The following is a 25,708-nucleotide window of genomic DNA, read 5'->3' as shown; positions in this document are numbered from 1 at the left end:
GGCCACAAAATCTCACCCACCCGTCCTAGAATAATCCTCTCACCTATAGCTCAGATATTGAAGCCTTCAAATACTTTGAAGACCCCAAGATGCAGAGAATCCTCTAGCTGTGATCTGTACCCCAGTAGAAGGGTCACAGTTTGTTCAATAGGAAGCATGCTCTGCAGCCGGCCAGGGCCCTACGCTTTGCTGCAGCCGCACCGGAATGGAATGGGCATGAGTCAGAGAAGCAACTCCATGGGAATGCCCCGAAAGGCCATTGCTGGCCCAGCCTCAGTTTCTCCAGAGCCATCCCCTCCCCCTAGCTGGCGAGCAGATCTTGTCCTGAGCTCTCTGTCTAGAGATTGGATTGTGAGACCTGTATTTATCAGCGCATGCTGGAGGTGAGCTTTCAGCCTTCCCAGACGGCTACATACGTACAAAATCTGGGGAGTTTGAATTACTCACATCTGAGTGAGGGCCGTGTGGACTAACCAGGCATGTGTAAATGGTTAGATTCTAAAATATTTACAACTTTGAGTATTTCGTCAGCAATCAAATGGCATAAAAAGCTCTCGTCTTTTGGATTTAGGTTTGTTTGGTTTTTCGTTTTTGCCTAGCTGCCCTCCTGTTTCACAGCGATTTGCAAACGGCTCGCCAGCAGAGGCCTAATTCAAATTCTATTCAAAGAACTGCAGCATTTGGTCATTTGCGCTCCTGCATTGATACTGTTTGGTTAATTTTGGCCAGTGGTTTGTGAGGTTTCTTTTGGATTAAAACTAACATAGTAAGTGCCCTCCTGAGGAAAGGGTAGGCATCAGTCAGGGAATTTCTCTTTCCCCCTCTCGTCCCAGTGCATGAGAATAAAGGGTTCTGTTGCCTTATGCTTCCTACCTCAAGGCTGAGGCTCGGTCAACACTGGGCAGGTTTGGCGACAAAAGTGCTGTCGACATGCGAAAGTCGTCCAAAGTGAAAACCGGTCAAACCAGTTTTCTGCCTCCCATTGTCCACATTTCCTGGCCACGTGGCTAGCTCCCTCTCAACAGCTAGAGTAAAGCATTGTGGGTGAGCATCCCACAGGGCACAGCTGTGGGAAGGAAGAGCTAATCCGTGTGCTTCTTGGGATTCCCTGGGAGCTCTCTGTGCTGAGGAATGTCAATGCAGCACAGCCGTCTCTCCAGCCCTCCCCCAGCAGCAGCTGCCTGCTGCTGTGTTCCTAGCAAGGCAGAACAGGAGCAGGCCAATGATTTGTTCTTCCTTTGTTCCCCAAATGGAGCAGCTCACTCAGCTATCACACACTTCCCAGAGCTTTGAAAGGGGAGGGACGCAGGCCTACCAGGCAGCAGAGATCACAGAACACTGAACAGAGCCATCAGGGCAGGCATTATGGGATGCTGGCAGAAGCCATTTCTCTCCACAAAAGAAACAGCAGAGTCCACATTGGCTCTTTGTCCACAATAAGGGGAGTGGAAAAGTCAAAAGTCTCTCTCACCAGTGAAAGGTTTTTGTCACCAGCCTGGCTATTTTTCCCAGCAAAAGTGGCATCACAATGAAACAGTGATGGCATCACAATCTCACAGTTTTGTCACCAAAAGGCAGTTTTTGGTGACAAAACATGCCAGTGTAGACGATGCCACAAGCCATTTGAACATCACAGCTGACCACTGCAGGAGCTGTAGACATCCACAGAACAAGAGGTACAAGGGGAGACCCAAGAGCAACAAAGATACTAGACCATGAGGTAGTCCTGTGGCACCTAAGGTATGTCTACACTTGCACCCTAGTTCGAACTAGGAATGCAAATGCAGGCATTCGAAATAGTCAATGAAGCGGGGATTTAAATATCCCGCACTTCATTAGCATGATCTTGCCGGCACGCTAGTTCGAATCACAGCTGAATCGAACCAGGAAGTGCACGCTGGGATGTGTTAGTTCGAACCAAACCTCCTTCCCACTAACAAATATATATAGATGTACGGTATCATGAGCTTTTGTGGGCAAAACGCACTTTGTCAGAATCAAAACCCATAGCCACTGAGGAAGTGGATTTTGCCCATGAAAGCTCATGATACTATATTTTTGTTCATCTCTAACAATGCAGCTAGATTGCGAGGATCTATCAGAAAAAGAAACAAAATGCTCTCTGCATTTTGCATATCTTTTTCCTATACTTTTGTTGGAAGAGGCTTTTCCGACATTTGGCCCATCTAGACTGGGCCAAATTTCTGAAAAAAACCCTCTTTGGAAAGCCCCCTTCTTTCTCATGGAACGAGGAATACAGGGGCTTCCAAAAGAGCATGTTTGCTCTTCCGCAAAAAAAAGTGGAAAAGAAAACGTGTTCCCTGGATGTGGCGGAGTTTTTTCAGGATACTAGAGGTATCCTGAAACACCCCTGCAGCTTAGCCGTACCCTAACATGCCACAGGACTACTCGTTTTTAAAGTTGCAGACCAGCAGGGCGCTCCCTCTGAGACTTTTAAAGATACTAGAAATTCACTCAAGCGTTCCAAGTCAAAAAAATATCCGAAGAAGCAGAGCTGGCTGAGAATTGACCTTTTGTGTTGAGGGTAAGTTTCCTAGGGTATGTCTACACTGTCACCCTAGTTTGAACTAGAGTGGCTAATGTAGGCTTTCGAACTTGCAAATGAAGCCCGGGATTTAAATATCCCGGGCTTTATTTGCATGTTCCCGGGCACCACCATTTTTAAATGCCCAGTAGTTCGAACTCCCTGCCCACAGCTACATGCGGCACGGGCTAGGTAGTTCGAATTAAAGCTCCTAATTCGAACTACCGTTACTCCTCCTACAATAAGTTTGAATTGTGAGCTTTAATTCGAACCACCTAGTCCGTGCCGCGTGTAGCCGCGGGCAAGAAGTTCTAACTATGGGGCATTTAAAAATGGTGGCGCGTGGGAACATGCAAATAAAGCCCGGGATATTTAAATCCCGGGCTTCATTTGCAAGTTCGAATGCCTACATTAGCCACTCTAGTTCGAAGTAGGGTGGCAGTGTAGACATGCCCCAATTGTTCTCCCACCAGTAAAATGACAATGAAGATTCGAATCACCTATTTTGTTTTCTTCCATGTGACTCTGGCTTCAAAATTAAAGGGGAAACCAGAGACCTGATGACTTTTATCAGCCTGACTCTGCTCTCATTATCAAATGCATTCTCTTCTTGGTGAAGCCCTTGAGGCGAACAACTCTTGTTAATAGATGAATATCATTTAACAGGAGCTTTGAAGAGCTCAGGGAGATACATTTCCTCTGAATGCCCTAAGACAGGTTGGTAGGTGGGGACAGAAGGAACTGTAGATGCTGTAGTTCTAAGGAAGCGCTCATCTCCCAGAAGGCAAGTTAGTGTGTCTGATGTATGCATCGCACAAGGTGCTTATTTATAATATCGCATTTATTGAAGAAAGAATATTTGGGGCATGAAAATATCCTCCTTTTTTCCCCATGCGTTGCCTACATCTTTTTAACTAATGGGAAAGTTTCCTGCTAAATAATAGATAACTCCATTTTGCCTGCAAATTGACTTTCCACGGCATAATTTTCACCTACCATGTACAATGATGCATTTTGTACTCATTGCGGAGGTAATATAAGGTAAAATTGGCCACATTTTCATTTAAAGAAGCAGGGGCGAGTCTTTTACAAGGTAATGGCTGCTTTTCTGCTGATGGGGGATTGAAGGTCTCTGTGGTCAAAGGAGCGATTCTCTCTGTGCATGCATCTTTACTGACATTTGTTACTTTCCCTTGTGGATTGTGGGTTTGTGTATGTGCTGCCGGATGCAGGGTTCTTTAGCTTGTTTTCTGTTAGCCCTTGCAGTTTCGGAGTATGAGCACCTCGCAGTGGGGAAAAAAATGGTTAATAAAACAATAATGACACTAACGATGTGTTGCCTGCCAAGTAGGAGCTAAAAACCGGAGCAGGCCATCAAAAGGTAACAAAATGAAGAGTAAATTGGGAACCCAGCCAGGACTCCTTGATGAGCAGGATGAAGAAAAAACTCTTAGGGAGATGGTTATTGCAGCAGACTTTTTTTTTTTTAAATGGGGAGACATTTTCATGAGCATTTCGTCATGTTTTCCCTCCTGCCTTTCCAAATCTGGAACTTCATCAGAACGATCAAAATAATAATAGTCGGACGTAACTGGATCCACATTTGTCTCTGGAGGAGGAAATACACGGGGATTAGAATAGAAGCAAGCTGAGTGCTGGGATTTGCAGCACACAAGAAGTTGGGGTGTTGAACCTCCTCATCCAGCCCTGCTCCTCCTATGGCCTGGTGTCCATTGGCACGCTCACAGTGGACACCTTTGCTCTGTTTGTGTCACCTTCTGGAATGGGGTGGGGGCTACACTCGATGTGAGCTAGAGATGAATCTTCCCCCCGATACTCAGAGTCACAATGGGCTCACGTCTGCTCCCAGTCGCGTTTCTGGGAATGTTACCACTGTCTTAAATGTAAGTGGGATGAACCCAGAGCTCAGACAACACGCATGGATTACAGGGGTGTTTGAAACAAAAATAGTCAGTCCACTCAGGAATTGTAATGACCATTGCTGCAGGTTATCTTCACAAAAGTCTCACTGATTTGTACAGACTCCAGCGTGAACGCTGCTTTTGATCTCCAGTCCCCGTGGAACCTGGACCATCAAAGAGAGTGATGTGTAGCTCGTCGGGAAAGGATTATGTTAGTCATGTTTATTGAGTGTTGGATATTGACATATGCTGATTTCCTCAAAACATTCACACCCCGTGACTTAGTATATGGTGTTGAGTTTGCAAAATATAGGGAGTGATAAAATGCACCTTGGAAAGACTGCCACTAGATGGCAATCAAAATGTCACTACATGTTTGTCTGTAACTATCAGAGCAAGTGAATGCCAAATTGATGCTCCCCCGATGCAGGCAGTTGGTAAACCTAGAAAAAAAATGTGCAAAGCTGCTCAGAGGGAAGGCAAGAGAAATAACAAGGACCATGCTGACAAATGTCCAAATACAGTGCCATTGTTGCCACAGTGTCCACGGGTATTCCCCGGGTGGGTAAGGTAATTTCTCTTATTGGACCCATTTCTGGCATTGAGGGTACGTCTACACTACAGCGCTAGTTCGAACTAACTTAGTTCGAATTAGTTAATTCGAACTAAGCTAGTTCGAACTAACGCATCTAGAACTAAAAACTAGTTCGAACTAGCGTTTTGCTAGTTCGAACTAGTAAGTCCACATTGAGTGGACTCTGAACAGGGCTTAAGGATGGCCGGAAGCAGTGCCGGCAGGGCATAAAAGGAGGACTTAGAGCATGGAGATACTGTCTCAGGCTAGCCGAGGGCTGCGCTTAAAGGGTCCCGACCCCCACCCCGGACACACAGTTCTAAGGGGTGCCCCGCTTGCAAAGAAGTTCTGGCTTGGAGTGCCCTGAGTGCCCACACTGGGCACATCACACCACTCGGCCATCAGCCCGGCTGCACTTGCCGCAGGCTGCCATCTGGGGAGAGGGAGTAATTGGGGGGCTGCAGGAGAGCTTCCACCCCCAGAAGCCAGCAGAGCCAGCCCAGTCCTCCCCATCGGGGGCTCGTACCCCATTCCTCCCTCACCTCCTTCCACTTGCCCTTCCCTAGCCCCCCTTCTTCTTGATGTACAAAATAAAGATAACGTTTCTTCCAACATTGACTCTGTCTTTATTGAAAAAAACTGGGGGAGACTGGGAAAAGGAGGTGGGAGAGGGGAAGAGAAAGGCTGGGAGAGGGGAGGGCAACTAACATGATCAGGGGTTGGGAACAGGTCCCAGATGAAGAGAGGCTACAGAGACTGGGACTGTTCAGCTTAGAAAAGAGGAGACGGAGGGGGGACAGGATAGAAGTCTGTAAAAGCAGGGGTTGGGTGGAGAGGGTGCATTCAGAAAAGTTCTTCCTGAGATCCCATAAAGAAGGACTAGAGGACACCAAAGGAAAGGAATGGGTAGCAGGCTTGAAACTAGTAAGAGAAAGTTGTTCTTGACAAAGCAAATAGTTAACCTGTGGAACTCCTTGCTGCAGGAGGCTGTGAAGGCTAGAACTAGAACAGAGTTTAAAGGGAAGTGAGATCAAGTCATGGAGGTTGGGTCCATGGAGTCCTATTAGCCAGAGGGTAGGAGTGGTGTCCCTGCCCAAAGTTTGTGGAAGGCTGGAGAGGGATGGCACGAGACAAATGGCTTGGTCATTGTCTTCGGTCCATCCCCTCCAGGGTCCCTAGGGTTGGCCGCTGTGGGCAGACAGGCTACTGGGCTAGATGGACCTTTGGTCTGACCCAGGACGGCCATTGTAAGCTCAGGGCTCAGTGTCGGGGGTCTCAGTGGACCCCCTTGATTTTCATGCACACCTGGTCCTGGGTGGCCAGGCTGGCAGCTCTCCTGCCCTAGACGGCCACTTTCCTGTGCCTAGTGCGGAGATCGTGGACAAGGTCCACGATGTCCGCACTAGCCCAGGAAGGTGCCCGCCTCTTGCGGTCCAGGGCAAGCTCCCGGGAGCCGCCAGCCTGGTCCCGGCAAGAGGGGGTGGGCTGGGGGGCATCGGGTGGGTGGCTCTGTGCCGTGCCAGGTGCAGGGTCTGCTAGCTGGGTGCTGGCAGGCTTGCACCTGGCACGGGCACCGTAGCCAGCCCGTGCCCCTTTAAGGGGTCCGGGGCCGGGAGGGGGGCATAGAGTTTCCCTGGTGTTGGCCAGAGTGGCCACCAGGGAAACCTGGGGAGGGCTAGCCTCCCACTAGTTCGAACTAAAGGGCTACACAGCCCTTAGTTCGAACTAGCTAGTTCAAACTAGGCGTTAGTCCTCGTAAAATGAGGTTTACCTAGTTCGAACTAAGCGCTCCGCTAGTTCGATTCAAATTCGAACTAGCGGAGCGCTAGTGTAGCGCATAGGAAAGTTAGTTCGAACTAACGTCCGTTAGTTCGAACTAACTTTCTAGTGTAGACATACCCTGAGAGACACAAGCTTTCAAGACACGCAGCGCTCTTGTCGAGGTCTGGGAAATGTCACCACTAACGACAAAGTGGGACAGACTATTTAGCATAAGCAGCTAATACATTTCAAGGGACCATTCAAGGAGAAGTATCCAATTAACCCCTCTAGTCCTGGGATGGGGGAAGGAGAAAAGCATGGAGGTGTTTAGTGGGTTCTAGATTGTTGTACCAAGCCCCAAATCCAGTAAAAACAAGGAGATGTCCTGGGGCACCTGCAAGACTAACACATTTATTTGGGCATAAAGTTTGTGTGTTCTGGAAGCCAAGAAAGCTCTATATTTCACACTGCAGGGCGCGGTTCACACACTTTGTTATTGCACTTGGTTTAACATGGACGTCCATATTTCAGCCTTATTTGTGTGTGTCGTAAGGAACATGATAGTTCTACGAGACAAATGGGTGCACAGAGGTATTTTCACTATAATTTGAACTTTGACTCATGATTGTTTTCATATACAATGAAATACATGGTCTCCATCTCCTGCACATGAAAACAGAGCTTTGGGCGGGGCCAATAGTACGGCGCAGGGCCACATGCTGGGGAACCGACCACATATGCCTCACGTAGGCCTGACTCTACAGTCTTTGTTGACACCCCAGGGCCGGACGGAGGCATGGGCGAGCCAAGCAGCTGCCCAGGGCGCCAACAGATGTGGGGCGCCTGATGGCAGCTGTAAGGGGCGCGTGGTGTTCCTTAAAGCTGCCATCAGGCACCGCACGTCCGGCTCCCACAGCGCCGGCCCACCCGCATCCCCATGGTGCCGGACAGCAACTTTCCCCTACGGCCTTTCCCCTACGGCCGCGGGGCCCTACACAGCCTAGCGTGCACGCCAGCAGCGACGGCCAGGCCAGACTGGGCCGCGTATTCGCCATGCACCCCAGGGGTGGGCCCCAGGCTGCGCGCCAGTGGCCGCGCATGCGCCGTGCGCCCAGGGGCAGCGCCACACACCCGTGCCCGGGACGCCAGAATGCCCCGGGCCGGCCCTGTGACACCCGCTACTGATGGTTAGTGGAGCCCTGCTGTTCTCTGCTAGCGGTGGCTCACAGCTGTATGGTGGTTTTGTGATGCAATTGTTTGTGGAGCCCAGTTGAACCCTTTGCTCCAGGCAGGTGGAGGAGGCTTTGCCGAGTTTTTGTCCTTTACAGCAGCGGTTTTCAAACGACAGGCCAGGACCCACCGCTGGGGGGTGGAATGTCGGGCGCTGGGACTCGTTGCTGCAGGGGGATCAGGTGTGGGGGGGGCTAAGGCAGCTCCCTGCCTGTCTTGGCACCACAGACTGCACTGCGCCCCAGAAGTGACGGCAGCAGGCCCAGCTCTGAGGTGAGGTGGAGAGAGCGCACAGGACTCGGGGCACTGCCCCTGGCACTAGCTCCACTCTCCCATTGGCTGGGAGCCAGCAGCAGGCTGCTTCTGGGGCACAGCATGGTCTGTGGTGCCAGGAGAGGCAGGAAGCTGCTTTAGCCCCCCCCCCCCCCACTGCACCACTGACGGGGAGCTGCTTGAGGTCAGCTCCTCCTGCCCCAGCCCTGACCCCCCCAAAGCCAGAGCTCCCTCCTGCACCTCAAAGCTCCGTCCTCAGCCCCACCCTGCAGCCCACCCTCCAGTCACATGATGTTGGGTCGCGGCATGAACAATTTTCTTCACTTGGGTCATGAGAAAAAAGTTTGAAGGTGGCTGCTTTACAGTATCCCTAGGCACCCTTCTGTATTCTGAAGACGCGCTCATTCTGCTAAGCCAGGGAACACGGCGGCTGTTCCCTCCTGTCCCTCCTGCTCTTTAGGTGCAAAATCAACATAGGAGCGAGAGAGTAGTGCAGGCCCCCATGGCGTTCCCGGGTCCCAGCGCAGGGAAAGGATCGCGGACAGGAAGCAACACAACCTCTTCCGAATCAACAGATGCGGCTTTCACAGTCAGACATCAGCTCCCGGGCTCTACTCAGACATTTCCTGTCTCCATCAACATCGGTTTTTATAACCCTCCTCTGGCGTTGTTCCAACTTAGCAGAGACAGAGAAGCCAGCAAGTCTGTGGGGACAATCCAGGGGAAGATTATGGAATCACCAGTCAAACGGGTTATTTCTAGCTATAAAACCCTGCGACACTGTGACGCTTTCCACTTGACTCCAGAACCAAGGAAACGAAATGGCAGATTTTATGTGAGAAGCGCAACACGCTGAAGGGAAGAAAAGCACCACACTCCAAGTTTAAGAGCTCCCTGGCCCTTGGGGAATGGTCTGAAGTGATTCGATTAAGAGAGAAGGAGAGTTGCTCACCTAGGAATTATACTTGAGTTTGCAAAATTCCCAGAACCCCACACAGTAAAGAAGCAATAACGGTAACTATTACCTGGGAGCCTCCCGGATCTAGTGTTTCTGCCTTTCAATTACGTGCTATGCTGTGTGTTTGCAGTGTCACAGGAAATATCAAATAATCATAGAATCCCTGTTGCAAAAAAAGCAAACATGATTCTGGGATGCATTAACAGGTGTGTGGAGCAAAACACGAGAAGTCATTCTTCCGCTCTACTCTGTGCTGGTTAGGCCTCAATTGGAGTTCTGAGGTGAGCAGTTCCGGGTACCACATTTCAAGAAAGATGTGGAGAAACTGGAGAAGGTCCAGAGAAGAGCAACAAAAATGATGAAAAGTCTAGAAAACATGAGCTATGAGGCAAGGTTGAAGGAATTGGGCCTGTTTAGTTTGGAAAAGAGAAGACTGAGAGGAGACATGGTAGCAGTTTTCAGGTATCTAAAAGAGTGCCCAGGGAGGAGAGGGAGAAATTATTCTCCTTGGCCTCTGATGATAAGACAAGAAGCAATGGGCTTAAATTGCAGCGAAGGAGGTTTAGGTTGGACATCAGGAAAAGCTTCCTCACTGTCAGGGTGGTTAAACACTGGAATAAGTTGCCCAGGGAGATTGTGGAATCTCCATCCCTGGAGATATTTAAGAGCAGGTTAGACAGACACCGGTCAGGGATGGTCCACGGTCAAGGTCCCTTCATTCTAGTGTGCTATAATTCTGTGTTTCTATGATTATGCGGGGTAAAGTGACCTCCTTAGGCCATGCTGATACCACGAGCTAAGGTTGAATCTATTACGGTCAATTTCTGGTCACACAATTTTGCATGTGGAAGGTCCCTGGTGCCCACTGTAGGGTCTCGAGTAGCAGACCGAGGTGAGGTTGGATTGGTCCTGCCTTGGGCAGGGGGCTGGACTTGACGACCTCCTGAGGTCTCTTCCAGTTCTAGGGTTCTGTGAGGTGTGATTGAACTGGAAATGGGCCCAAATCAATCAGTGAGGGCTCCTGGGAGCATTTTCACTCTCCTCCCTGCTTGGGGCTGGCATAGACCCGCCGAAGTCGGGGTGCTAGATCGATTTACACCCGCCACAGTTCTGCTCTCTCTTCAAGTGGAGCTTTGCTGCTAACTAAGAGCAAGGAGCCGAACACTTCACAAGAGCAAGGGCAGTCTCTCGTGGGCAACTGCCCTTCTAGTCTGATGCTCTCCTTGCTTTTCAGTACACTCCCAGAGGGACTCGTCCTTGGGGAGGCAGCACTGGGGCCGGGGCGGGGAATGGACAAAAATCCCCATTTTCTCTTTCCATGTGAGTGCTCTAGCCACGGGGACCTTCCCAGGTGGGGAACCCTTGTGTCTCTCCTGTTGAAGCTGTTACACTGGAGATAAGCATAAATCATTGGAGCAGGGGGATCAAACCCTGGGCTGCCCACATCCTCAGACAGTGCTCTGCCCACTAGTTCTGTGCCCTCTGCTCCTTTTTGAGATCCCCAGGCTGCAAATGACAAGTGTTCTCGGGCACCTGTCTCTCTCCGTTCAGCGGATCGCAACCTCAGAGCCCCGCCTGGGCTCGGTGATTGACAGTGACTTTTCCACATTCTAGAAAGTGAGGTGTTCTGATGCTCACACACCCAGCACCCAAATCCATCAGCTCATCCAGTCCAGGTGGGGACTGTCCAAAGCCTGGGGAATGAAGCACAAAATCACAGAGCTTCCAAACTGCATCCGGGCTGCTGCATAACTGCAGGGGATGGATCCCGATAGCCTCTTGAGGTTCCTTCCAGCTCTAGTATTCTGTGCTGCTAGGATTTCTGGTATGGCCAGGCCAGGTGTGGCCTGAGCTGGTGTAAATCAGCACTTGAAGTCAAGAGACCTACGCTGATTTATGCCAGGGGCTGACCCAGAAGGTCCTAGCAGCTCATCTCTGCTACTCCTCTGGGAGCAACTCAAGCTATTTTCTCGGCAAACCCTAATGGCTTGGCTCAATGAACTTGATTGCCTTTCTGTTCTCCCTTCCCCCTGCCCAGGATGCAACGCAAAGGCCATCTGATGCTCGGAAGGAGCAGACAGATGTGACTATAATGAAAACAGGTTCATGCTCTTCAGATTGTTTTGAAGGAAAAGAATGAGAGAAGGGAGAACGAACCGGCCCACATGGCAGCCAAAACATTTTAGAGCTTTAACGTTCATGGTGTCAGCTGCAGTGTCCATGCCGAAACCTCTAAGGACTTCCCTCCTTTTAGAGGAGGTTCCCATCTCCCGGGACTACAATTAAATATGCTCGCGCAGCCACCGCTGAGTGCAGCCGAAAGCACTTCATTTCCATTCCAACGATGACATTGCAGTAATTATCAAGGACGGATGGCAGTCACTTGTATTCGTGTTCCTGAAGACAGAAGGGAGCCCACAGAAGCATAAATTATCGGGTGCCTTGTTCATTTTTGTTTCCCAGGGAATATCCATTAATTATGGGTGAGCAATAGCTTGTCCTACATGATCTATACCAGTGCTGAATAACCTCTCCATCATGTCCATTCCAATGGATTCCAGGTTTGCCAAGCAAAAGTGAGTCGTTTGCTCTCCTGTTCAGACATTGGGGCTCTACTACCTTGCGCCTATGGGGGTCATTTACATTGGAGTCTGGTGGGGTGTAACATACTGGACTTAGTCCCTGCTGTGGGAGAAATGGGCACGACATTCCAATACCTCCGTCTTAAGGCCCTTTTCTCAGAGCTTGTTCCATGGTGACAGAAGGAAAACAGGCCAACTGCAAATCATCGAGCAGACCCCCTACAGGTGTCCTCCTCGTCAGCGAAGAGACAGTAATATCCATTCCCCTCTGGTCCTCGCTCCCCCTTCCAGCTATTCTCATCCCCAGCACCTATGCCCAGCTGGGACCTGCGCAGCCCATGGCATGTTTCCCTTGCCACACCCCGCATTTCAACGATTCACTCTGAGTGTCACTCTTATCAGTGATCTTCCAAGCCCAAACTGCAGCCATCTTTTGGTCCTTTCATAGCTTCTTCTAGCCCTCCGGCCTGCTGCTTTAATTCCCATAGTCTTAATATGTTCTTGACTAACAACGATTAGAGGAGAAACGCCTGATCCTTCACCTTTGTGAACCTCAGTCCCTTGATGACAAACACAGGAACTGAATCGGCACAGAGGCAAATCGATGTTCAGTCAAGTAAATTGGACCTTTTTCTCTGCACTCTGCACCCGCTAAATGTTTTGGAACAAAGCTCAGTCTGAGACTAGTCAATCTGTCCATATCAGCTCCTGTGGGAGTTCTCTGGGCCTTCTCCACTTAGGGCAAGTCTACGTTAATTATGTAGCTGAAATCGAAATAGCGTAACTCGACTTTTGGTGCTGTCTACACAGCAGGAAGTGGAAGGAAGAACACTCTTCCTTCGACTTCCCTTACTCCTCATGAAATGAGGATTACAAAAGTCATAGTAAGAAGTCCTCCAGCTCGACAATATTTCGAAATAACGGCTTGCTGTGGAGACACACTATATCATTTTGAAATGGGAGTTATTCCAAAGTAACGCGTCTGTGTAGACGTACCCTTATAGTCAAAATCCAATGCAGAAGTAACAAAAGCCACGCTTAATGTTGGAATGTTGTTAGTTTTCCTGCCAACTTCCCTGAGACAATTTATATAAGGTTGCGAGTGGTTTAAAAACCGACTTAACACATCTAATAGGTGCCAAGGAGTTCCCAGCCATCTGATTTTCGACAATTCGCTCCGTGTGATCCATTGTACTTTGTGATTGTGCTTGGAACGGGGTCACGTGTGAGCCATTACCCCAGACTAATGAGATTTTTCTTACCGGCTTGAGTTTACTATCAGATTTTATCCTACATGAGCAACATGTGCTGATTAACTTGGCCACTTTCTTGAGGCGGTTCCTGGCAGGTGAAGGTGTCCATAATCAACAGTTTCCAGATGCAAATGTTCTGCTTTTGAATGCGCTCTGAGAAGACTGAGCATCAGAGAGTGAAACTGGAGAAAGCAAAGGGACTCGCGTCACACGCGTGTGATAGATGGAAGGCAGAAGTGCTGCGGCTTTACAGCATTGCTGTGCTCCTGGATTTCTCATGGGGCTTTGGAAGGGATTTGTGATCACCTTTGCTAGCTTGACCCTGAATGCTTTCTGCTGCTACCAGCAAGTGAAAGCAGTCGTTCTGAGCCTCTTTCTTATTTTAGTTTTGGTGTAAAATCAAAGGGCTGGACAAGGAGGAAACTCAACGCGAATGGGCACGTATGGGTGCATGATCAAAGATCTTCCCAGCCATTGGGAACGCCTGCTGTCAGTCTGAGTCTGTCCATCCCACCTGAAAAGGTGGGTTATTGGCAGCATCTCATGCTCTCAGCAGTCGGTCGATACACTACCTCTGCATTTGGGACTTACTCAGACATGGCAGGAGGAAACGTAGCTTAGGCAGGACTTTAGGTTTGTTTTATTCATGGAGGTGATTTCTCTCACCCGCCGAAAGCCTTTGCAGGGTCATGTCCCCTTTTATTAAAACAGATTTCCATTGTCTCCGCTCACCGCCTAGAATATGTATTTATGCCCTTACAGATGCCTTCACATTAAATAATGAATGCATTTTTCTACCAGCCTCCTTGACGGAACACAACCCTTACCCAATGTGTCCATTAGATTCAAATCAACCACTCGCTTCTATGCCATGAAGGGAGGCCGCATCCTGTTCTCTCTAAAATGCAGGGGAGCTCTACCATTGACTGCAACAGAAGCCGGGTCCAACCCTAAATGAACTGGTCACAAACGAAATGGAGCCACGCTCCTAGTCGCTGCAATCTGGATCCAGATTCAGAGTTTGAGACTCGGCCCCAGCCGACACATGGTGAGAGTTTCCAGGCCTGGCTGATCTAAACATCCCCGCTCAATCAGGTGTGATCATGCAATTCGCTGCTGTCAGACAGAGGGTGAAATAGGTAATGGTACCTAAGGGTATGTCTACACTACAGCGCTAATTCGAACTAACGCATGCAGACTAAAAAACTAGTTCGAATTAGCGTTTTGCTAATTCGAACTGGCATATCCACATTAAGTGGACCCTGAACTGGGGTTAAGGATGGCCGGAAGCAGTGCCGGCAGGGCATCAGATGAGGACTTAGAGTGTGGAGCTGCTGCCTCAGGCTAGCCGAGGGCTGTGCTTAAAGGGACCCGACCCCCACACCGGACAGACAGTTCTCAGGGGTGCCCCGCTTGCAAAGCAGTCCTGGCTTGGAGTGCCCTGAGTGCCCACACTGGGCACATCACAGCACTCGGCCATCAGACCGGCTGCACTTGCCGCAGGCTGCCATCTGCGGAGAGGGGAGAATTTGGGGGCTGCAGGAGAGCTTCCACCCCCAGAAGCCCGCAGAGCCAGCCCAGTCCTCCACATCGGGGGCTCGTACCCCATTCCTCCCTCACCTCCTTCCACTTACCCTTCCCTAGTCCACCTTCCTGATGTACAAAATAAAGAAAACGTGTGGTCAAAAATAGAATCTGTCTTTATTGAACAAAACTGGGGGAGACTGGGAAAAGGAGGTGGGAGAGGGGAAGAGAGAGGGTGAGAGAGGGGAGGGCAACTAAAATGATCAGGGGTTTGGAACAGGTCCCATATGAAGAAAGGCTAAAGAGACTGGGACTTTTCAGTTTAGAAAAGAGGAGACTGAGGGGGGATAGGATAGAGGTCTATAAAAGCATGAGTGGGGTGGAGAGGGTGCATAAAAAAAAGTTCTTCATTAGTTCCCATAATAGAAGGACTAGAGGTCACCAAAGGAAAGGAATGGGTAGCAGGCTTCAAACTAGTAACAGAAAGTTGTTCTTCACAAAGCAAAGAGTCAACCTGTGGAACTCCTTGCTGCAGGAGGCTGTGAAGGCTACAACTAGAACAGAGTTTAAAGAGAAGTGAGATAAAGTGATGGAGGTTGGGTCCATGGAGTGGTATTAGCCAGGGGGTAGGAGTGGTGTCCCTGCCCAAAGTTTGTGGAAAGCTGGAGAGGGATGGCACGAGACAACTGGCTTGGTCCCTGTCTTCGGTCCATCCCCTCCAGGGTCCCTAGGGTTGGCCACTGTCGGCAGACAGGCTACTGGACTAGATGGACCTTTGGTCTGACCCAGGACGGCCATTGTAAGCTCAGGGCTCAGGGTCGGTGGTCTCAGTGGACCACCTTGATTTTCATGCACACCTGCTCCTGGGTGGCCAGGCTGGCAGCTCTCCTGCCCTAGACAGCCACTTTCCTGTGCCTAGTGCGGAGGTCGTAGACGAGGTCCATGATGTCCGCACTAGCCCAGGCGGGTGCCCGCCTCTTGCGGTCCCGGGCAAGCTCCCGGGAGCCGCCAGCCTGGTCCCGGGAAGAGGGGGAGGGCTGGGGGGCATCGGGTGGCTGGCTCAAGCCGTGCCAGGTGCAGGGTCTGCTGGCTGGGTGCTGGCAGGCTTGCACCTGGCACGGGCACCGTAGCCAGCCCGTGCCCCTTTAAGGGGTCCGGGACCGGGACGGGGGCATACAAGTTTCCCTGGTGTTGGCCAGAGTGGCCACCAGGGCAAGCTGGGAAGGGCTAGCCTCCCACTAGTTCGAATTCAGTGGCTACACAGCCCTTAATTGGAACTGCTTAATTCTAATTAGGTGTTACTCCTCGTAAAATGAGATTTACCTAGTTCGAACTAAGCGCTCCGCTAGTTCGAATTAAGTTCGAACTAGCGGAGCGCTAGTGTAGCCCCTATCAAAGTTAATTCGAACTAACATCCGTTAGTTCGAATTAACTTTGTAGTGTAGACATACCCCAAGGGACTTAGGGTATGTCTACACTACAAAGTTAATTTGAACCAACAGCCGTTAGTTTGAATTAACTTTATTAAGGGCTACACATACAAACCGCTAGTTCGAATTTAAATCCAACTAACGGAGCGCTTAATTCGAACTAGGTAAACCTCATTCTACAAGGAGTAATGCCTAATTAGAATTAAGCAGTTCCAATTAAGGGCTGTGTAGCCACTGAATTCGAACTAGTGGGAGGCTAGCCCTTCCCAGCTTGCCCTGGTGGCCACTCTGGGCCAAACCAGGGAAACTCTTCTGCCCTCCTCCCGGCCCCAGAACCTTTAAAGGGGCACGATCTGGCTACCCAGGGAGGAGCTGCTATTCAGTGGGGCAAGGCCAGGTCTCTCAACCCTTTCGGTGCTACTGCATAGGGCCCTGGGCCAGAACCTGGAGTAAGTGGATGGGACTGGGTTCCCCCCAACCCTTATCCCGGCTGGTGGGCTGTCAGTAAGAAAAGGGGCACCCTTGGACTATCGAGGGGCTGACCTCCAAATCCTTGACTGGATGGTGATGAAAAGGGCTCTTGGAGCGGGGTACCCTTGCTCCCTCGGCAGTGGTAGGGACACCGTGAGCTTCTGAGGCACACAGAAGACCGCACTAGGAAGCGCAAGACCCAGGGTCGTAGCCCAGACTTGCCTCAGCCCCTACAAACCTTCTCTTGAAGAGAGGTTTTGATCTGGTCTTATTTCAGGAGATCTCGCTCTTCACTCCTCTCCCAAAAGACACTGAAATGCAGCTGACCTCTCCTGCACCCCAGACATTAGCGGCTTTGCACTCAGAAACGGACCATTTCTATGTTGGATTTCTCATCTCTTACCTAGTTTTTAACCCGTCAGGACTTTGCCTTTCACCCTGCGCTCCATTTCCAAGGAGAACACAGCAAAGCTTCACCGACAAGAGCCGGGCAATAAAAACTACATGTGGCTCAGAGAGAAAAAAGCAGCACTGGATAAAATGAGGCCCTCTTTATTTTTTCAATTTTCACATGTTCATGAAAGCCAAGATTCATGTGGCTGAGCCTGAAGACAAACTGCTTCAAAGAGCAATTTTAATTGAAATGATAATGATGGAAGTTTTCTAGCCTAAGTTGAAATATGCATTACAAATACACACTCCTCTTAGGAAACATGTACATGAATAATAATATAATAGTGGGGTTTTGCTGAAAGCTCTTTGCTTACGATTTATGACAGCTACTCGGTTTCTGAGGCCATGGATTATCTTTTTCTCCCTAAAAACAAACAACAAGCACGTTTATATCAACTCCTTTTTCTTACATATTTAATTTCCCTCACCCCCTCATCTCTCAGACATTAGTGTTGTCTTAGCATTGTTGCTGCAAAAGGGATCGTTCAACCTACTTCACTTACTGAAGAAGATATTCTATGTCGTCTATGACAACACAGAAGTGGATTGCAGAGAGAGTCTTTCATACCATAAATTCAGGGCCTGGCCCTGTGAACAGTTTCCTTATTAAGACCCTTCTCATGAGCAAGGAATCATAGAAGATTAGAACTGGAAGGGACATCGAGAGGTCATCGAGTCCAGTCCTCGGTCTTCATGACATGACCAAGCACCATATAAACTATTCCCGATAGATGTCTATCTACCCTGCTCTTAAATATTTCCCATGATGGAGATTCCACAACCTCCTTAAGAAAATTCTAGTGTTTAACCACTCTATCAATGTGGTTCCCCATTTTTCCTAATGTCCAACCTACACCTCTCTTGCTGCAGTTTAAGCCCATTGCTTCTTGCCCTATCATCAGATATTAGGGAGAATAATTTTTCTCCCTCTTCATTGTAGCTTCCTTTTAGGTCGTTGAAAGCTGCTATTATGTCCCCTCTCCGACTTCTCTTTTCCAAACTAAACAAACCCAATTCCTACAGCCTTGCCTCATAGATCATGTTTTCTAGACTTTTAATCATTTTTGTCGCTCTTCTCTGGACCTCCTCCTATTTCTCCATATCTTTCTTGAAATATGGTGCTCAGAACTGGACACAATACTCCATCTGAGGCCTAATCAGCACAGTGTAGACCAGAAGCACTTGCAACTCCTCCCAGTTTGGTATCATCTGCAAACTTAATAAGCATACTCTCTACGCCTTTGAAGGCCAGTAGTCCTCCCGGAGGGGTTCCTCCGCCTCTGGGTCAGTGGGCGGCACGTCCACCCCACTGCCTAGCCCATAAAATAGTCCCCAAATTGCTAGTCCCACTAGCTCAACTCCCGGCCTTACATCAGGTCGGGGTGAACGTCCAACAGTTCAGGCGCCCGGCCTTGCTTCAGGTCCAGGCGGCAATAAAGAGTCCAGTGTAGCCCCAAAGCTCTGGTAGGGCAGGCAGTGAACACAGCCCGTTAGGAGGGCCTGGCCCTAGGTCAGGGTGAGGCAACAGACAAACAAGCCCCCAGTTAGTTCAGGCTCCAGCCCTGGCTCAGGGCGGCCCTACAAAGAGTCCCACAGCTTCACAGCAGCTCCAAGCCCGGGCCCTGGCTCAGGGCAGGGCAACACACTAATAGTTCCCCAGTTCAGAGGCCCCAGGCCTGTCTCTCAGGCAGGGGCAATCCCCCTTAGTCAGGATGGCCCTGGTTCAGGCGGGGCGGAAACCCAACACTCCACAGTTTAAGAGGCCCAGGCCTGGTTCAGGCCGAGCAACAACCACAGTAGCAGGTCAAAGGGAGAGGCCAGGCCCCGAGTTCAGGGCATGGCAGCAAACTTACACAGGTTTGGGGAGCTCCTTGCTCAGGAGGGTTGCAGGGGATTCACCTGCAGTGGTGGAGAGGGGGAAGACTGAACCTTGGTGCCAGCCTGTACCCCGGGACCCGGAGACCCTGCCAGCGCCGCTGGATGAGCCAGACCCCGAGGACCAGCCCAGACACCTGGGTCAGGAGCAGCAGATCAGTTTCTGCTGGCTCAGCGGGGGCTCCAGCCTGCAACGCCCTGGTCTAGAGCTACTACTAGCCTGTCCTATCCCCTGAACCTCTTCCCGTCTCCCCTCAGCGGGTACCTGAGTCTGCAGCAGGTCACTCGGGGAGCCCAGAGCGGTGTCGTCCCAGCAGGCTCTCAGCGGCCCAATCCAGGCCTCGGGGGTTTCAAGGTCTTCCGGCTCGAGCTGGTAGATTGGCTGCGGCAGGCAGGGGTGTCTGGGCTAGTCCTCGGGATCCGGCTCATCCAGCAGCACTGGCAGGGTCTCTGGGTCCCGGGGTACAGTCTGGCACCAGGGATCAGGCTGGTCCCTCAGGTCGACCAGGTCCTCCAGGTTACAGCCATCATCGAAATCACTGAAGAATTGAACAGAACCAGTCCCAGAACAGACCCCTGCAGAACTCCACTTGTTATCCCCTTCTGGCATGACTGCGAACCATTAATAACTACTCTCTGAGAATGGTTATTCAGCCAGTTCTGCACCCACATTAGACTAGCACACATTTCCCTAGTTTATCGATATGAAGGTCATGTGAGACTATATCAAATGCTCTACTGAAGTTAGGTATACCACATCCATCACTTCTCCCTTATCCACAAGGCTTGATATCTTATCAAAAAATGCTATCCGATCGGTTTGACATGATTTGTCCTTTACAAATCCATTCTGGCTGTTACCTATCACCTTATTATCTTCCAGATGTTTTCAGATGGATTCCTTAATTACTTCCTCCATTATCGTTCCTGAAACAAAAAAAACAGGACTATGTAGCACTTTAAAGACTAACATGATGGTTTATTAGATGATGAGCTTTTGTGGGCCAGACCCACTTCCTCAAATCAAATAGTGGAAGAAAATTGTCACAACCATATATATCAAAGGATACAATTAAAAAAATGAACACCTATGAAAAGGACAAATCAAATTTCAGAACAGAAGGGGGATGGAGGGGGAGGTAAATGTCTGTGAGCTAATGATACTAGAGGTGATAATTGGGGAAGCTATCTTTGTAATGGGTAAAATAATTAGAATCTTTATTCAAACTTAAGTGTAAAGTGTCGAACTTTAGCATGAATGACAGTTCAGAGGATTCTCTTTCAAGTGTATTCTTAAAAGGTCTTTGAAGTAGGATGCAGGTAATCAAGTCATTGAGACAATGTCCTTTCTGGTTGAAATGGCAAGAAACTGTTTTTTTCTTTGTGATCCTGTTTAATATCTGTTTTGTGGGCATTGATTCTTTGGCGAAGTGTCTGAGACGTTTGTCCAATGTACAAATGTCTTCCCTGGCACAGAAGTTTAACTGATTGGTCTGTAGTTTCCTGGGTTGTCCTTATTTTCCATTTTAGAGATGGGCACTAGATTTGCCCTTTTCCAGTCTTCTGGACTATCACCTGACTTCCATGACTTTTCACAGATGAGAGCTAAAGGCTCATACCTCCTCTATCAGCTCTTTGAGTATTCTCAGGGTGCATTTCATCAGGCTCTGGTGACTTGAAGACATCTCACTTCTCTAAATAATTTGAACTTGTTCTTTTGCTGTTTTAACTTCTACCTCCTTTTCTCCAGCATTCTGCATTATAGGCCTCCAATCATCTCCTTGGTGAAAACCAGCACAAAGAACTCCTTAAGCACCTCTGCCATTTCCACGTTTTCTGCTATTGGTTTTCCCTCTTCATTGCCCTATCCTTGCTCTTGCTACTCCTTTTACTATATTTATAGAATGTTTTCTTGTTGCCCTTAATGTCTCTAGCTAGATTGAGCTCATTTGATGCCTTCACCTTTCTAATTTTGCCTGCACATACTCGTGTTATTTGTTTATATTCACCCTTTGTACTTTGACCTAGTTTCCACTTGGCATAAAGTTCCTTTTTTATTTTTAGATCGTTCAAGATCTCCTTATTAAGCAGGGGGAACGGGTCTCTTGCCAAAGTTCCTATCTAAGGAGCATCACAAAAGCACTTAGGGCACATCAGCCCTTGAAATGCTACAGCAACATAACTACCCTGCCGCATCTGCATCACTGCGGCACTTGAGTGTCATCACCAGCCACCTCCACAGGAGGGGTTCTCCCTTAGGCGCAGGTATGCCTCTTCCCCAAGAGGTGGAAACTAAGTTAACTGAAGAATTCTTCCATCGACCTGGTGCTGTTTACATCGCAGAGTAGGCTGGTTTAATTGTATCACTTCAGACGGGGGTGGGGAGGGGTTGGATTTTTCACACTCTTGAGTAGCGTGGCTGGGTCAACCTAATTATTATTAATATTTTTTGTAGACCAAGTCCTAGATGCATTATATAACTGGATAACCTACGGACCAGAGATTCAAGGAGTCACATTCCCAGAGAAGTAAGTGGAGTTACTCCTCTCGAACACCAATATCCTTCTCTTCGAATCTTTCATTATCCCCCATGTCTCACATCCGTACAACATGATGCTAAATACACACGTTTTCAAGATGTGCAGCTTCGTTCCTAAGCTCATCGCTTTACTTTTCCAGATCTTATCCATTGCCTTCAAACTCACTCTTGCTTTCGTTATTCTAGTCGCTATTTCCTTCTTATAGTCTAGATCATATGTCATGTTGCTCCCCAAATACGTGAACTTTTCTACGTTCTCTAGTTTGATCCCATATACACTGATCTTCCTTCCTATTTTTTTATCTCCAAATACCATTGTCTTCGTTTTATCGATATTCATAATCTGTCCATACTGCTTTCCTTCCTCATTTAGCACCTGCACCTTTCTCGCTAGCTTCTCTTCATCTTCCTCGATAATAAATATATCATCCGCGAACCTCAAGTTGTTAATTCTCACCCCGTGCACCAATATCCCTTCTACCTCTTCCTTAATCTTGTCCGTTGCTCTCTCTAGGTGTGTGATGAAGATTGGCCTTGCCTACACTAAAAGAAAGGTTGCTACTGCTGTGATGGATCTTCCAGAGTTTGATTTAGTGAGATTTATCAGTGTTTGCTCCTGTCAGTCTCCGGCTGTAAGGATGCCACCAACCTCAGCTTAAGGTAAACTGATTCTAGCTACATATTCTGGGTAGCTGGAGTTGCTTCCCTTAAGCCAATCTGACGGATCTAAGGTAGACCTGGCCTTATAGTTAGAAAGTCTTTCCTAATATCTAACATAGAAGCATAGAATCATAGGGCTGGAAGAGACCTCAGGAGGTCATTGAGTTCAGCCCGCCGCCCAAATCAGGACTAATCCCAGGTAAATCAGCCCAACAGCATAAATCTCCTTGCAGCTGATTAAGCACCTTACTTCTTCTACTTTCAGTAGACATGGAGAATAATAGATCACATTCATCTTTACAGCAGCCTCTAATACATGTGAAGACCACAGCCTACAGAGACCTTTCTTCTAAGAGGTTGAAATTGAAGGCTCTGGTTTCTGGTAGGAACAGAGCTTCGGCAGCAAAACCATTCTTCCCAGAGACAGCATTTCCTGGGGCTGGGCAAAATATGTTCCAGTGAAGTGTTTCAAAAGAAACGATTCTCCCCTCCCTAAATTCAAAGCTTCCCATTCTTTGTGGTGTTTCTATTCCCCCCTCGCCCCCAACACGCACACTGAAAATGAGGAGGAGGAAGGATGGGAAGGGAGACCAAAGAAAAAGCCCCAGAGAAAAATGGAGAACAAATTGGACCTGGTCTTATTGTTTGAAAAGTCATATGTCATTAAGAAAAAAAAAAGAAACAGTGAAAAGCTCCTGACCAGTCTGCTGAGGAGATGGTATTGGTAGAGAAAAAGTAGGGCAGGATCCTTAGCCACTTGTGTTCTGGGTGCCCGTAAATGAAAAAATTGATGCCATAGGAACTGGAAATACTGTCTGCCGCTCACCTCTAACAAGAAATGTGTTTGCCCCCTTCCGAAAGGCCTTGGTTGATAACGCCACCCGGAGAGATAGTGCACAGTGTCGGAACCAGAGACAGGCTGAAACTGGACACGTTTATCGACGAGAAACGATCTTTCCACATGCCGTTTCTGAAACAACACCTGCTTTGCAAAAGGCAAGGAAGGCGGAAGGGATGCCGCGCTCCTATTCCAGTCACAGCACCCGTGCCTGACTGTAACAGGGCTCACCGCCACCGGTGCCTCCAGCTGGTCACTCAGGGGATCAGCTCTTTGGGGCTGAAGCGCCCCCTTCTGGCTGGTGCCTTGCCTGCTGTTACTTCTTGTTCACCCCTCCACGTCAGGGCCCACGTTCCTCCCAGACCATGGCACCCTCCTGCCTGGGTACTGCCCTACCACAGTGCACTCGCGCTCTGGAGTCCTCCCCCTCTGGGAATCCCCCAATCCCCTATGCCCACCTTGCCTCAGTGACCCACTGCCAGTCTTCATCTAGCCCCTCCCTCAGGGGAAACTGCCGTCTGAAATGGCCACTCAGCATTGGCAAGGGGTGTGGACCTGCTGCTTTTGCCTGCCCTGGCTGCCTCCCCACTGCCTTAGTACCCTGAGGCCCTGCTGCCTGGGAGCTCGCCTGGCCAGAGCTTCCCCAGCCCTGCCTGTCTTTCCCCAGCCCTGCTCTAATTTAGGAAAACTCTCACTTCCCTGGTAGCCAGGTCCCTCCTGCTCCACAACAAGAGTGCGTCCATCTCTTCCCCTCCAGGAGCCTTTATTTATACTGCCCTCCACTGGGCCCTCATTGGCTGCTGTCAGCTGCAGCTGCTGGCTCCACCTCTCCAGCCCTCTTCCAGGGCTGGGTTTTAACCCTTAAAGAGCCAGTGTGGGGTAAACACCTCACTACACAGACCCAGGTAATGCCTTCCATCTTGCCACACACTTCCTGGTAAATCCCAAGAAGGCTGCCATGACTAGATCTCACGGTGTGTTCGTTTTCTGAAGTTAGTTACTGTTCTGGCACCAGGGATTCTTTGCTGAATAATGGGGTGGGGAGGAGGTTTAAAACAATCAAACATCCCTGTCTTTGAAATGTTCCATTCATCGCACATCCCCTGCAACTTGTTGCTAGTCCAAGAATTATGGGCAGTTAGAAACATGCATAATTCTTCTTAATGGATGCCAGACGTTTGTCATTGTCCTACAAAGGCTGGGGGAGAACAAAGTAGTGTTCAATGGGAGACCATTATGGAAACAAATGTCTTTTAAGAGCTAAGTAGGAAAGCAGGAACGTGTGCAGCCCTCAGCACACGGCAGATGCTACTTTATTAATATGGGGATATAGAGCAAGCTGTAACGAAGGGTCATCGTCACAGTAATAGACAGAGTTGTTGACTTGAGTCCCACGACTTGAACTCCAACTTAAGTCACCTAGGTAACTCGACTTGACACTCGACTCGGGTTCGTTGTTTGTGACTTGAGACTCAATTTGAGACTTGCTCATTTTGTTAAATTGACTTGGTAAAAAAATTGTCCGAAAATGCCGATATTGATGGCTTGTACAAAAGAGACTTGACATTTTTTAAATTAAGACTTGAGACTCGACTTGGGACTTAACTTGAAAGTGACTTTAGGGACTTGAGACTCGACTTGAGACTTGAACTGTAGTGACTTGAGACTCAATTTGGACTTGTCAAGACAACGACTTGACAAGACTTGACGACTTGAAGACAACACTGGTAATAGATGGTTTCCACTAGACTTCCTACTTGGGTTGTAGTTGGGGTTCTTCTACTCCGCACATCACTCTGCCTGTAGGCGTCTGTTGTGGAATTTCACTCTGCTCTGTGAGCTAATCACAGGTAAGCACTGATCATTTCTTACCTGATCATTTCTCAATGGGCTACTTTCAACGAGAAGGTGGATGTTCCTGCGGCATCTCACCCTGGAGTGACTCAAGTAAACCATAAATCATTCCCCCGTGATAATAAGGCTGAGGAAATATTTCACACTGTGGTAGTCTCATTCATGGGGGTTTGGAGCAAAGCACCATGAAAAGGAGGGATTCGTTTTTCGGTCACTGTCAACTGTGAAAAATCAGGGGCAGATTATTCTGGGTCAAATGCTGAAGACCAAAGTTCAATGAATCGGAAAGGTGAAAAAAATTGTTTGAGGTCAGGTCTGGTGTTTTGTTGGGCCAAGACAAGTATTTCAATTTGATTTTGTAGATTGTAAATGTTGTTTAACTGTTTCTTTGTGCCATTGAAGGGCATTTCCAAACCAAAAAGTATTTTGGAACAAACACTTTCATTGTGAAAATACTGAACTGTGAGGCTCCAACATTTTTCTGACACAAAAATTCAGTCAAAATTTGTGGTGAAGGAAACTTCCCTATTTATGGCAAACAGGTCTGGTGAATGTGGAATCGCCCAGGGTTTTGTCCCATGCCCTCAAGCCGGCAGGCCATTTTTTTTCAAGTGGCTACAATCTTTGGGTGCCTTACATCCGAGAGCACGTCTAGATGGAGCCATGTAGATTAGGGTTGTAGGCAAAGGGAAATGAAGCGGCGATTTAAATAATTGCCGCTTCATTTAAATTAAAATGGCTGCCGCGCTGTGCCGATCAGCTGTTTGGTGGCAAGGCGCTGTCGTCTGGACGCTCCGCGGTCAACATCAAAGGCATTTATCGACCTCCCCATTATACCTTGTGGGATGAGGTTTACTGGGGAGGTCAACAAATGCCTTTGATGTCAATCGCAGAGCATCCAGACTACAGCGCCGTGCCACCAAACAGCTGATCGGCACAGCGCGGCAGCCATTTTAATTTAAATGA

General features: G+C 48.9%; 1 long non-coding RNA gene across 2 annotated transcripts; it reads left to right on the top strand.

Annotated features, from left to right (window-relative positions):
* The first annotated feature begins 1,604 nt into the window (after positions 1-1,604).
* On the top strand, positions 1,605-22,050 carry LOC112546074 (uncharacterized). 2 transcript variants are annotated; one of them, XR_016347796.1, is made up of 3 exons: positions 1,605-1,676; positions 21,307-21,379; positions 21,905-22,050. It is a non-coding gene; the product is annotated as an uncharacterized LOC112546074 (long non-coding RNA). The 2 variants fall into 2 exon arrangements; XR_016347797.1 differs by having other exon boundaries at positions 1,625-1,740.
* The last annotated feature ends 3,658 nt before the right edge of the window (positions 22,051-25,708 follow it).

This window comes from Pelodiscus sinensis, chromosome 24, assembly GCF_052426305.1.
Source record: "Pelodiscus sinensis isolate ZL-2025 chromosome 24, ASM5242630v1, whole genome shotgun sequence".
Classification (NCBI taxonomy): domain Eukaryota; kingdom Metazoa; phylum Chordata; order Testudines; family Trionychidae; genus Pelodiscus; species Pelodiscus sinensis.
This window is presented reverse-complemented; position numbering and strand designations above follow the sequence as displayed.